This window comes from Solanum verrucosum, unplaced genomic scaffold (genome assembly GCF_900185275.1).
Source record: "Solanum verrucosum unplaced genomic scaffold, falcon-dt-bn FXZP01000074.1, whole genome shotgun sequence".
In the NCBI taxonomy this organism is placed as follows: Eukaryota; Viridiplantae; Streptophyta; class Magnoliopsida; order Solanales; family Solanaceae; genus Solanum; species Solanum verrucosum.
The window spans coordinates 1,309,580-1,323,626 of record NW_026020200.1 but is presented as its reverse complement, the minus strand read 5'-3'; the positions used below and the strand labels follow the sequence as shown (position 1 = coordinate 1,323,626).

Here is a 14,047-nt window from a genome sequence, read left to right as displayed (position 1 = left end):
GAAACTATCTTAGGTGCAGATAGTGTTAAAAGTATTTGGCCAATTAATATGATATAAAATTAAACCAGATGGACTAGAGCCAAGAAGGATAGAAGTAAAAGATGTTGGGAGTTTCAATCAAGAGCTCAATCCTCCTATGCTTGAGAAAGTAGCCTAACCTTGGTGCAGATCATGGAAGAGAATCTACTGCATGCCTTGCCCAGAAAGATGCTGGGAGTTTCAATCAATAATTTTCAAATATGAATTCAACATTAGGTGACGCTCTGTGGAATTCTTCTATATCATCCATCATTTGTTTACCCGAACGAACATCGAGATATGCAAAATTCCAAAGAAGATCTCCTCAAGTACAGGTGCATATGCCAAAATATACTTGATAAATTCCATTTCCATCTCAAGACCCATAAACATGTTCACTTGAACTCTTTGAAGCTTCACAGCACCGTATAAAAATGATTGGGCACATAGAAATTCTACAACACCTTCAACATTAACCCTCTAGACTATAGAGTGCTAAAAGAATTTCCAAGGAACAGTTAGTTAGGCGAATTCAAATTAATGATGATAAAAAAAAACAAGAGAGTGCATGCTTACAAATTCAATTGTAAGATGTTGTAATTTAAGACAACTTGTCATCAAGTAAACAGCACCTGAAACCTCCTTAACGTTTCTTAAAGACATGCTCAAAAACTTGAGAGATTTGATATTGTTCAGAGCAGTCGAGGGACTCTCTGGTACACCACCCATGATCAAGTACTCGAAGCAAGTCAAAAGTTACGTCAATCATTTGTTATGATAATAATATAATTAGTATATCACAAATAATGTATGTTACCTCTAGTGTTGAATCACATAGATGCAGTTCTAGCAGTGAGGGCATGTAATGGAAGAACTTTGTAAGATTAGAGCAAAAAGGAGATATATCAGTCAAAAATCCAGTGAAACACACAGTAACTTTTTCAAGCATAGGAGCATTCTTGAAGGAAATGGATTTTGATTTTCCTTGAAACTCAAAGAATTTGAGATTTGCAGCATCAATTTCAAGGGTGTCAAAATTTGTGCTCCAACACAACCTCAATCGTTCAAGCAACGGACTTTTAGAGATGAGATTTGTAAATATTGATGGAACAAAAGTGACATGTTTTAGATGGAGATTAATAAGCTTCTCAAACCCTTTGAAACCTTGTGGAGGGTGGAACAAGCAATGTTGAAGTTCCAAATACTGTAATTGCTGGAAAGTAAAAATATGATGAGGTAAATGAAATTTGTTTTTGAAGTTGACATGAAGGGTGAATTCCTAGACATTTTTCTTCGTCAAAAAATGAATCCAATGATCAATATCAGGACAACTCCTAAAACTACGACCTTGGAGTCTAAACTTTAATATTGATCCTTTATGGAGTAATAGGACTTTGTAAATGATTCTCTTTGCTTCTTCATCTTGTTTGAGAGACTTGAAAAACTCATCATTAAAATCAAGTTGTTGTCGTGTTACCCATTTGTACCTCCAGTCTTTTGACAAGATACTGGTCTTCACGGCATCTTTCCAAGGCAAGCTCCCTAGAATTCCATCAAGAACATTACAAGGCAAATTGCTTATTGTATCCACACCATATGTCCAAGCATTCATCATGGTCTAATAAAACAAGTTTGGCAGCAAATCTGAAAATAATAAAAATCAGGGATAAATGCAATATAATACCCAAATATATTTCTAGTTTAATATCTTCAATATAACTTCATAGACAGGAAATAACGACTCATAATTGACCACAAGGAAAGAAGAAGACTATAGTGGTGGAGCAACGATTTTCATGCTATCTAGTGTGCAGGGGATTCAACAAATATATATATGTACAAATAAAATGTATTTCACCAATATACACAATAAATCTTTTAGCAAGAAGACCATAGCACTATCGATAAATCGAGCCCATTAAAGGTTTCATTAGTACTCTTCCTAATATCTAATCTATGTCAAGCTTATATAAGGATTTTCCTCCTCGCATTAGCCAGGGTTCCTCAATCTTTGAACTTGTCACATTATATTTACACAACCTGACATAGGTTCAAACCCTAACCTAGTATTAAAGTCGAGAAGCATACATGAGTGAGTCCATTATCCACCAAGTATTTTGTCCCACTAGTCCTAGAGTTGAAAATCAAGGGTCTAAAATTCAAATTCCAGTCGCGGCAAAACACAAGGTGATTTGGACAACCTAAGGTATTGGTGGAATTAGATCATTCAAAAATACACTATTTTTGAATGATCCGACACACACTCATCGGTCAGAGCAACATTGATCAAGTAGTAATGCTTACTTGTACTGAGTAATCAAAGATTTACAACTACTGATATTATAATATAGTCAAGAGGCTTACCGAAAGGAGACTCAATTTTTTTTTTCCAGTTTTCTTATGAAGGTAATAAGTGTGTAGCCGTTTTTTTAAATGTAGGTTAAAATTTATTTTTCTAATTTGTAAAGGAAGAGATTTGGGGGAATAATTGTTTAGTCGGGAGTCTAAAAAATGCCCTAATATTTGTGATTTATGTTATCAAAAATGTCTTTTATTAATCTATCTATATGCATTAAATGTTATTTTTTGTCTCAAACGTATCCTTCAATTAGGGGTGTACAAAACCGAACCGAAAACCAACCAAATCGCAAATCGAATCAACCCGAAAAAAAACCCGACTAGTGGTTTGGTTTGACTTGGTTTGGTTTTGAAAAAAAACCCGACTATATTTGGGTTGGTTTGGTTTTAACTAAAAAAAATCAACCCGAGACCAAACCAACCCGACACTACTAAAAAACTGCTAAAAAACGGCGGAAGAAAAAGCGATGGACAGCGTCGCTCCAAAAAAGCGACGGACAGCGTTGCTCCAAAAAAGCGACGGACTAAGAGATGCCGTCCGTCGCTTTTTAATTAAAATAATTATTTACAAATTAAACAATAACCACGCTGTCCGTCGTTTAAATTTATTTTATTTTATTAATTAATTTTTTAAAAAAGCGACGGACGGCATCTCTTAGTCCGTCGCTTTTTGGTCAAAATATCTAGTCAAACATTTTTAAAAAGCGACGGACAGCGTCTCTTAGTCCGTCGCTTTTTAATTAATTTTTTTATTTTTTTATTTTTGTTAAAAGCGACGGACGGCATCGCTTAGTCCATCGCTTTTTTTCGGGTATTTTTGCTAATTAATTATTTTATATAGATAGTGACGGAGTCCGTCGGTTTTTATTAAAAATAATTATTTATTATTTTAAAAAAAGTCACGCCGTCCGTCGCTTTTTATTAATTTTAATTGTTTAATTATTTTTTAAATTAGCAACGGACAACATCTTTATGTCCGTCGCTTCTTGGTCAAAATATCTGGTCAAATATTTTAAGAAAGCGACGGACAATGTCTCTTAGTCTGTCGCTTTTTGGTCAAACATTTTTTTCTAAAAAGCGACGGACATAGAGATGTTGTCCGTCGCATTTTTAAAAATATATGCACTAGCAAACACGATTTTCTCCATTTCTCCATATAAAAATAACAAAATTGAGAAATATTTTGATTTAATTTTATTTAAATCGTCTTCCGGATAATGGTTTTGTGTAAAATAAAAAACAAAAAAAATTATAATACCGACTTTCAGATGTCGGTAAAATTAAATAGTATGTAATAAATTAATATTTTCAATTAACTTTAAATAAATCGTTCTCCGAATGACGGTTTTATATAAGTTAAAAAATAATTTAGTATAAAATACCGACCTCCCGATGTCAATATTATTTAATTAACATGATTACTTTTTATTTATCTTAAAATTTAATGTGATACCGACCTCATGAGGTCGGTATTTTTTATTATATCTAATTACTTTTAATAAAAGCGACATCCGGAGGTCGGTATGTTTAAAATATTTCTATTAATCATAATTTTGCTATTGTGCATAATATTAAATTTTCATTTTACACCTACGATTAATTGTTCAAAAAGTGTAACAATTTTGTATACTTTTACAAATAAAATGTTAGAATTCGTGAAATAAATAAAAAAATATCTATAATCCATATTTAGAGTATGAAACTACGTTGATATGAATTAGGAGATAATTATACTTATATTTATAGAGTAATGTACAAATCCTATCAGTCCGTCGTCTAATCATAAACTTAATATCTCATGTCATGATGTAGTAGCGGTGAAGAGCTAACATATAATTCATTCCAGTATGAAATGCGAGATAGTATTATTATATACGTTCGATCTTGAATGGATGTCAAGTGTAGTGATCACCTCCTAATTATGATGACATGTAAATGATACTTCATCGGAGTATGAAATGCGTTGATTAATTATATATATATATTCCTCGAGTAGTTTAACAAATCAAGTCTTATATATTAGTGGTTCAGATATGAAATACATTATCAATTAAAGAAATATCGATGATCAATTAAAGGAGATTTATATATTAAATTTGATATTGATAAACTTTTGTTGATCAATAAAATTAAATTTATATAATTAGAAGGTATATAATTTAAATTTATAAAATTAACTTGATCAATATATATATATAATTTAACTACACATCAACAAAAGTTTAATTTAATAAATTTAATTTATCGATCAAGTTAATTTTATAAATTTAAATTATATACCTTCTAATTATATATATGGCCAAACACATATACAACCCCTCTAACTTGTCCGCATTTTTCATTTTGACACTTTATCTTAGCCTTGTTCCATTTTAACCCTTGAACTCCATTTTTTATGTTTCATTTTAACACGAAATACTATTTTTATGATTTATTTATTTTTATATATATTCTTCAATTGCAACTTCTTATTTTAAATCGACATGTGTCATTTAATTTTAGTTAAAAAATTAAAAATTAACAAAAAATAATTCTTTTTTTTTAAAAAATAATTTATTTTTAAGAGTGTTATGTATTTTTGTGTGAAAAATAACCGGCGAAATTGTGTTGATTTTCTTTCTTTAAAATCACTGACAACCTTATAACAAAGTCAGTCGAGTTGTAACATTGTTTAGTAGTGTTATTAGCAATGAACAAGAGTCTTTTTTTAGTAGTGTTATTAACTAAGTCAATCGAGTCTTTTTGAAGATGAGTTTTTTTATTCGTATTGATTTATATTAAAAATTAAAAGTGAGTATTTGCATTAAATTTAGATAGCCTAGATGATAAGAAAAAATAAATAAGTAGTGTTATTTAATTTGATTGAATGTTTAAGAAAGAAAATCAAAGAACTTTCGTCAATTTACTTTCATGCAAAAATGCAGAGAAATATCAAAAAATAATATTATTATTTGAAAATTTTTATGTTCGTTCGCAAATGTTTAATTTTTTAAATTAACAGGCACACGTCTATATGTGTTTGGTATATATATATATATATGTGTGTGTGTGTGTGTGTGTGTGTGTATATGTATGTATGTATGTATGTGTATATGTAATTTTAATTAATAAAATCAACCTCAAAAACTGAGTTTATATTAAAATAAATTAATAAATACCGACCTAAAGAGGTCGGTATATTTAAATAATTATTTTATTTAGATAATATCGACTTCACGATGTCGGTATGTTGACACCAATTTTGACAGACCTATAACCCTTTCGAAAGTGCTATTTGGTTAAATACGTGTTTTTTTAAAAATATTTCGAGTTTAAATTTTTAATCGATTTTGTCTAAAATTATATATTTTAGTTTGCATGCTTTATAAAATTATCGTAAATATGTTTAAAATTATAAGTAAAACTCGGAATAATTATTTTATTCAAATGTTTTAAAATTTAAGTGATTTTTATTATATAAAATGTTATAATATTTGTAGTATTTTAATTGGATAGCATTTCTTTAATTTTTCTCGAAATCATTTAATTTTTAGTCCATTCTAATCTAATTCCTTTCAATTTTAGCTTTTCCCTTATTCAATTCATTGCAATTCTAGCCACCTCAATCCAATTTTGTTTTTCAATTATAGCCTCTTATATCAATTTTAGTTGCAATTTTAGCCATCCATTCATTGAAATTATGACCCTTTTGTCCAAATTTTGAAACATTAGTTTAAATCTTAACCGTCCATCCTTTAAGTGAATCCTAGATCAAATCCTAGCCGTTCATCTTAACTAATCCTATGGCTCAAATTAAATCTACTAACCTTCCTATTTTTGACCTAAAAAGGACCAAACCCTCTAATCCCTCTAATCTCTTCTCTCTAGCAGCCCTACTCCTCCTCCCGTCGCCCTCCCCCACCACCCTCCTCTTTCATCTCTTCTCTCCTTCCCTCCCGTCTCTTCTCACCGGCGAGACAAATCGGCATATCTCTCGTCTCTCCAATCAACATCAACAGCCGGCGAGGAGAGCAACATCTCCGGCCAACTGAGCCCGACGTCGATCCACTGCCCTTCTCCTTTAATTGAAGGTTAGGGTTTCATAATATCATTTTTAATTTCTTTCAATGTGAGTATTGAATTTGTTAATTAGTGTATTGAGTGTGTTTGGTATGAATCAAAGTATTTGTCAATTTTTTATTTTTTTTACAATAAACTACTTAATTCAAATGTAGCCATAAAACGACTTGTTTAATTTATGGAAATTTTATTTTGTAGTTCAAATATGCATTTAATTAGTGTGTCTTTCACTTCACTAATTAATATGGCCCTATCTACGTTATTGGCTTCCACATTTTTTGCTCATTCAAATTTTGAATCTATATTTATTAAGGAAAGTATACATAGTGAGGTGACTACTATATAATTATTATTAGGGGTTTTTGATGGTTAGTTTGAATTAGGGATTATTTGATTGTTAGTTTGTGTTTGTTGATTGTGAAATGAAAATTTTAATGTTGGGGTTTGTTTGAATTAGGGTGTCTTAGGATTTGTTTGAAATTTGGTATTTCTTGAGTTAATTAATTCGATTTTGAAATTGTAAGATTAGATTGAATTAGGGTATTTAAGGAGTTGTTTGAATTTAGGATTTTAGCACTAGTTAGATTTTGGGATTTTAGGACTAGTTTGAATTTGTGATTTCAAGACTAGTTTGAATTTGTGATTTCAAGACTAGTTTGAATTATTATTGAAGTTGAACTTAGAATTTGAACATGAACTTGAACTTGAACTTATAATTTGAAGTTAAACTTAGAACTTGAACTTGAACTTGAACTTAGAATGTGAACTTGATGTTGAAATTAGAACTTGAACTTGAACTTAGAATTAGAACTTGAACTTGAACTTAGAAATTGAACTTGAAATTAGAACTTGAAATTTGAATATTGAATTTGTTAATTAGTGTATTGAATTAGAACTTGAACTTGAACTTAGAATTTGAAGTTAAACTTAGAACTTGAACTTGAACTAGAACTTGAACTTAAACTTAAACTTAGTTATTGAAGTTGAACTTAGAATTTGAACATGAACTTGAAATTAGAACTTGAACTTAGAATTACAACTTGAACTTGAAATTATAAATTGAACTTGAACTTAGAACTTGAACTTAGATTTTGACTTGAACTTAGAACTTGAACTTGAAATTAGAACTTGAACTTGAACTTGAACTTAGAATTTGAAGTTAAACTTAGAAATTGATGTTGAAATTTGAACTTGAACTTGAACTTGAACTTAGAATTAGAACTTGAACTTGAACTTGAACTTAGAAATTGAACTTGAACTTAGAACTTGAAATTTGAATATTGAATTTGTTAATTAGTGTATTGAATTAGAACTTGAACTTGAACTTAGAATTTGAAACTTAGAACTTGAACTTAGATTTTGACTTGAATTTAGAATTAGAATTTGAACATGAACTTAGAATTAGAACTTGAACTTGAAAATATAAATTGAACTTGAAATTAGAACTTGAACTTAGAACTTCAACTTAGATTTTGACTTGAACTTAGAACTTGAACTTGAAATTAGAACTTGAACTTGAACTTAGAATTTGAACTTAGATTTTGACTTGAACTTAGAACTTGAACTTGAACTGAGAATTTGAAGTTAAACTTAGAACTTGAACTTGAAATTAGAATTTGAACTTGAACTTAGAATTTGAACTTGAACTTGAAATTAGAATTTGAACTTGAACTTAGATTTTGACTTGAACTTAGAACTTGAACTTGAAATTAGAACTTGAACTTTAACTTGAACTTAGAATTATAATTTGAACTTGAACTTAGAAATTGAACTTGAACTTAGAACTTGAAATTTGAGTATTGAATTTGTTAATTAGTGTATTGAATTAGAACTTGAACTTGAACTTAGAATTTGAAACTTAGAACTTGAACATGAACTAGAACTTGAACTTAAACTTAGAATTTGAATATGAACTTGAAATTAGAACTTGAACTTCGAATTAAAACTTGAACTTGAAATTATAAATTGAACTTGAACTTAGAACTTGAAATTAGAACTTGAACTTAGAACTTGAACTTGAATTAGAATTTGAACTTGAAATTAGAACTTGAACTTAGAATTAGAACTTGAACTTGAAATTTAACTAATTTTAGAATTTTCGTGCTAGGCAACTGAGGAAGCTCAACATCTAAAAAAGTTGATACAAGACTATATTGCTTCTTTCATCAAAGTAGGAGATAAGGTTGGTGCTTCTAAATTTCTAAAGTTCAAGTACAATTGTTTTCAATAATGTGTTTGTGTCCATCTAGTATTGATATTTAGCTTTAATTTTATGATAATATTTTTGTGTCCATCGATTGTTTGTTAAGCATAAGTACCAACACAAGTTGATCCTATTGATGACAAAATTGATTTTCTTGCAAGATCGATTTGTGTCCATCTAGTGTTGACACTTAGCTTTAAATTTAAAAATAATATATTTGTTAAGCATGAGTACCAACACTAGTTGATCCTATTGATGACAAAATTGATTTTCTTGCAAGATCGATTTGTGTCCATCTAGTGTTGACACTTAGCTTTAAATTTAGAAATAATATATTTGTTAAGCATGAGTACCAACACTAGTTGATCCTATTGATGACAAAATTGATTTTCTTGCAAGATCAATTTGTGTCCATCTAGTGTTGACACTTAGCTTTAAATTTAGAAATAATATATTTGTTAAGCATGAGTACCAACACTAGTTGATCCTATTGATGACAAAATTGTTTTTCTTGCAAAATCGATTTGTGTCCATCTAGTGTTGACACTTAGCTTTAAATTTAGAAATAATATAGTTGTTAAGCATGAGTACCAACACTAGTTGATCTTATTGATGACAAAATTGATTTTCTTGCAAGATCAATTTGTGTCCATCTAGTGTTGACACTTAGCTTTAAATTTAGAAATAATATATTTGTTAAGCATGAGTACCAACACTAGTTGATCCTATTGATGACAAAATTGATTTTCTAGCAAAATCGATTTGTGTCCATCTAGTGTTGACACTAAGCTTTAAATTTAGAAATAAGTTGAATTAAAAAATGTGATTTTGTTGATGGATTTAGTTGTTGGAATTAAGTCAAAACTAAACTAGTTCAAGAGTTAAAGTTGTCTAAATAAGTTAAATTAAATAATGTGGTTTAGTTGGTGGATTTAGTGTTGTATTAAGTCAAAACTAAACTAGTTAAAGAGTTAAAGTTGTTTAAATAAGTTAAATTAAATAATGTGGTTTAGTTGGTGGATTTACTGTTGTATTAAGTCAAAACTAAACTAGTTAAAATTGTTAAGTTGTTTAAATAAGTTAAATTAATTAATGTGGTTTAGTTGGTGGATTTAGTGTTGTATTAAGTCAAAACTAAACTAGTTAAAGTTGTTAAGTTGTTTAAATAAGTTAAATTAAATAATGTGGTTTAGTTGGTGGATTTAGTGTTGTATTAAGCCAAAACTAAACTAGTTAAAGAGTTAAAGTTGTTTAAATAAGTTAAATTAATTAATGTGGTTTAGTTGGTGGATTTAGTGTTGTATTAAGTCAAAACTAAACTAGTTAAAGAGTTAAAGTTGTTTAAATAAGTTAAATTAATTAATGTGGTTTAGTTGGTGGATTTAGTGTTGTATTAAGTCAAAACTAAACTAGTTAAAGTTGTTAAGTTGTTTAAATAAGTTAAATTAAATAATGTGGTTTAGTTGGTGGATTTAGTGTTGTATTAAGTCAAAACTAAACTAGTTAAAGTTGTTAAGTTGTTTAAATAAGTTAAATTAATTAATGTGGTTTAGTTGGTGGATTTAGTGTTGTATTAAGTCAAAACTAAACTAGTTAAAATTGTTAAGTTGTTTAAATAAGTTAAATTAATTAATGTGGTTTAGTTGGTGGATTTAGTGTTGTATTAAGTCAAAACTAAACTAGTTCAAGAGTTAAAGTTGTTTAAATAAGTTAAATTAATTAATGTGGTTTAGTTGGTGGATTTAGTGTTGTATTAAGTCAAAACTAAACTAGTTAAAGAGTTAAAGTTGTTTAAATAAGTTAAATTAAATAATGTGGTTTAGTTGGTGGATTTAGTGTTGTATTAAGTCAAAACTAAACTAGTTAAAGAGTTAAAGTTATTTAAATAAGTTAAATTAATTAATGTGGTTTAGTTGGTGGATTTAGTGTTGTATTAAGTCAAAACTAAACTAGTTAAAGTTGTTAAGTTGTTTAAATAAGTTAAATTAAATAATGTGGTTTAGTTGGTGGATTTAGTGTTGTATTAAGTCAAAACTAAACTAGTTAAAGAGTTAAAGTTGTTTAAATAAGTTAAATTAATTAATGTGGTTTAGTTGGTGGATTTAGTGTTGTATTAAGTCAAAACTAAACTAGTTAAAGTTGTTAAGTTGTTTAAATAAGTTAAATTAAATAATGTGGTTTATTTGGTGGATTTAGTGTTGTATTAAGTCAAAACTAAACTAGTTAAAGAGTTAAAGTTGTTTAAATAAGTTAAATTAATTAATGTGGTTTAGTTGGTGGATTTAGTGTTGTATTAAGTCAAAACTAAACTAGTTAAAGTTGTTAAGTTGTTTAAATAAGTTAAATTAAATAATGTGGTTTAGTTGGTGGATTTAGTGTTGTATTAAGCCAAAACTAAACTAGTTAAAGAGTTAAAGTTGTTTAAATAAGTTAAATTAATTAATGTGGTGGATTTAGTGTTGTATTAAGTCAAAACTAAACTAGTTAAAGAGTTAAAGTTGTTTAAATAAGTTAAATTAATTAATGTGGTTTAGTTGGTGGATTTAGTGTTGTATTAAGTCAAAACTAAACTAGTTAAAGTTGTTAAGTTGTTTAAATAAGTTAAATTAAATAATGTGGTTTAGTTGGTGGATTTAGTGTTGTATTAAGTCAAAACTAAACTAGTTAAAGTTGTTAAGTTGTTTAAATAAGTTAAATTAATTAATGTGGTTTAGTTGGTGGATTTAGTGTTGTATTAAGTCAAAACTAAACTAGTTAAAATTGTTAAGTTGTTTAAATAAGTTAAATTAATTAATGTGGTTTAGTTGGTGGATTTACTGTTGTATTAAGTCAAAACTAAACTAGTTAAAGTTGTTAAGTTGTTTAAATAAGTTAAATTAATTAATGTGGTTTAGTTGGTGGATTTAGTGTTGTAGTAAGTCAAAACTAAACTAGTTCAAGAGTTAAAGTTGTTTAAATAAGTTAAATTAAATAATGTGGTTTATTTGGTGGATTTAGTGTTGTATTAAGTCAAAACTAAACTAGTTAAAGAGTTAAAGTTGTTTAAATAAGTTAAATTAATTAATGTGGTTTAGTTGGTGGATTTACTGTTGTATTAAGTCAAAACTAAACTAGTTAAAGTTGTTAAGTTGTTTAAATAAGTTAAATTAAATAATGTGGTTTAGTTGGTGGATTTAGTGTTGTATTAAGTCAAAACTAAACTAGTTCAAGAGTTAAAGTTGTTTAAATAAGTTAAATTAATTAATGTGGTTTAGTTGGTGGATTTAGTGTTGTATTAAGTCAAAACTAAACTAGTTCAAGAGTTAAAGTTGTTTAAATAAGTTAAATTAATTAATGTGGTTTAGTTGGTGGATTTAGTGTTGTATTAAGTCAAAACTAAACTAGTTAAAGTTGTTAAGTTGTTTAAATAAGTTAAATTAATTAATGTGGTTTAGTTGGTGGATTTAGTGTTGTATTAAGTCAAAACTAAACTAGTTAAAGTTGTTAACTTGTTTAAATAAGTTAAATTAATTAATGTGATTTAGTTGGTGGATTTAGTGTTGTATTAAGTCAAAACTACACTAGTTAAAGTTGTTAAGTTGTTTAAATAAGTTAAATTAATTAATGTGGTTTAGTTGGTGGATTTAGTGTTGTATTAAGTCAAAACTAAACTAGTTAAAGAGTTAAAGTTGTTTAAATAAGTTAAATTAATTAATGTGGTTTAGTTGGTGGATTTAGTGTTGTATTAAGTCAAAACTAAACTAGTTCAATAGTTAAAGTTGTTTAAATAAGTTAAATTAATTAATGTGGTTTAGTTGGTGGATTTAGTGTTGTATTTAGTCAAAACTAAACTAGTTCAAGAGTTAAAGTTGTTTAAATAAGTTAAATTAATTAATGTGGTTTAGTTGGTGGAATTAGTGTTGTATTAAGTCAAAACTAAACTAGTTAAAGAGTTAAAGTTGTTTAAATAAGTTAAATTAATTAATGTGGTTTAGTTGGTGGATTTAGTGTTGTATTAAGTCAAAACTAAACTAGTTAAGGTTGTTAAGTTGTTTAAATAAGTTAAATTAAATAATGTGGTTTAGTCAATACTAAACTAGTTTTAGGACTACTACTAGTAAAATTATTATTAAATTTTATTTATAATATAATTGAATATCTATATTCTTGTAGATGGATCATCGTTTGTGGATGTATAATATGCATTATGAAATTGGTGCTGGTTTGAAACCTGAGTTTATTGACGGTGTTAGAAATTTTATTGAACACACAATGACACTTTACATTTTCAAGATTAATGGATTGGTTAGGTGTCCTTGTAGTGTATGTAAGTGCTTAAAATTTTTCGAACCAGATAGAGTTATGGTCCATTTGTACCATTATGGATTTAAGCCTAGATATTTTGTATGGAGTGATCATGGAGAAAGTGATGGATTGGATGGTATCTTTTATAATTCGATGCCTGTTGATGTATATAATATGGTTGCACCACATGGCCAAATTAGGGTTGAACAAGTTAGAGTTGAACATGATAGGGTTGAACATGATAGAGTTCATGAAATGATCAATGATGCTTTCGGGGTTCAAGGTGGAATGGAACCGGAACAATATTTTGATGAAGCTCCTAATGAAGAAGCAAGACACTTTTGATCAATTAGAAGAGTCTAGTCGTTCACTATGTGAAGGGAGTCCGCATTCTGCCTTGTCAGTTGCGGTTAGATTAATGAATATTAAATCAGATTGGAATGTTCCTAATGCTGTTATGGACTCAATGGTTGATCTTTTGGGTGAACTAGTTAATCCGGAATTTAACATACCAAAGAACTTCTATCAAGCAAAGCGTTTGGTGTCCAAGTTAGGATTGACGTATGATAGAATTCATTGATGTGTTAATGGATGCATGTTGTTTTACAAGACTGATAGTGAATTAGAAAATTGTAAGTTTTGTGGACATACTCGTTATAAGAGGACTCCGACTGGAAAGATGGTCCCAGTTCAGGCGATGCATTATCTACCTCTCATTCCTAGATTAAAGAGGTTGTATGCATCGATGAGGTCTGCCCCACATATGAGATGGCATCGTGAATATAGAAGGCCGCCGGGTGTCTTGTCTCATCCATCTGATGGTGAAGCATGGAAGCATTTTGATAATGTATATCCTGATTTTGCTAGTGAACCATGAAATGTTTGATTGGGGTTGTGTTCAGATGGCTTCACACCATTCTCTAATAATGCTTCGCCTTATTCATGTTGGTCGGTATTTCTTACTCCGTATAATCTTCCTCCTGAAATGTGCATGACCAGTCCGTACATCTTTCTAAGTTGTGTTATTCCAGGTCCCCGGAATCCAAAAAGTTTGATTGATGTCTATCTACAACCATTGATAGATGAGCTCAAACAATTATGGTTTTAAGGCGTTTTGACTTATGA

The 14,047-nt window shown here is 28.8% G+C and overlaps 1 pseudogene; it reads right to left on the bottom strand.

The window, feature by feature from the left end:
* Nucleotides 1–223: 223 nt before the first annotated feature.
* Nucleotides 224–1,633, bottom strand: LOC125830028 (F-box/FBD/LRR-repeat protein At1g13570-like; annotated as a pseudogene).
* Between the last annotated feature and the right edge of the window lie 12,414 nt (nt 1,634–14,047).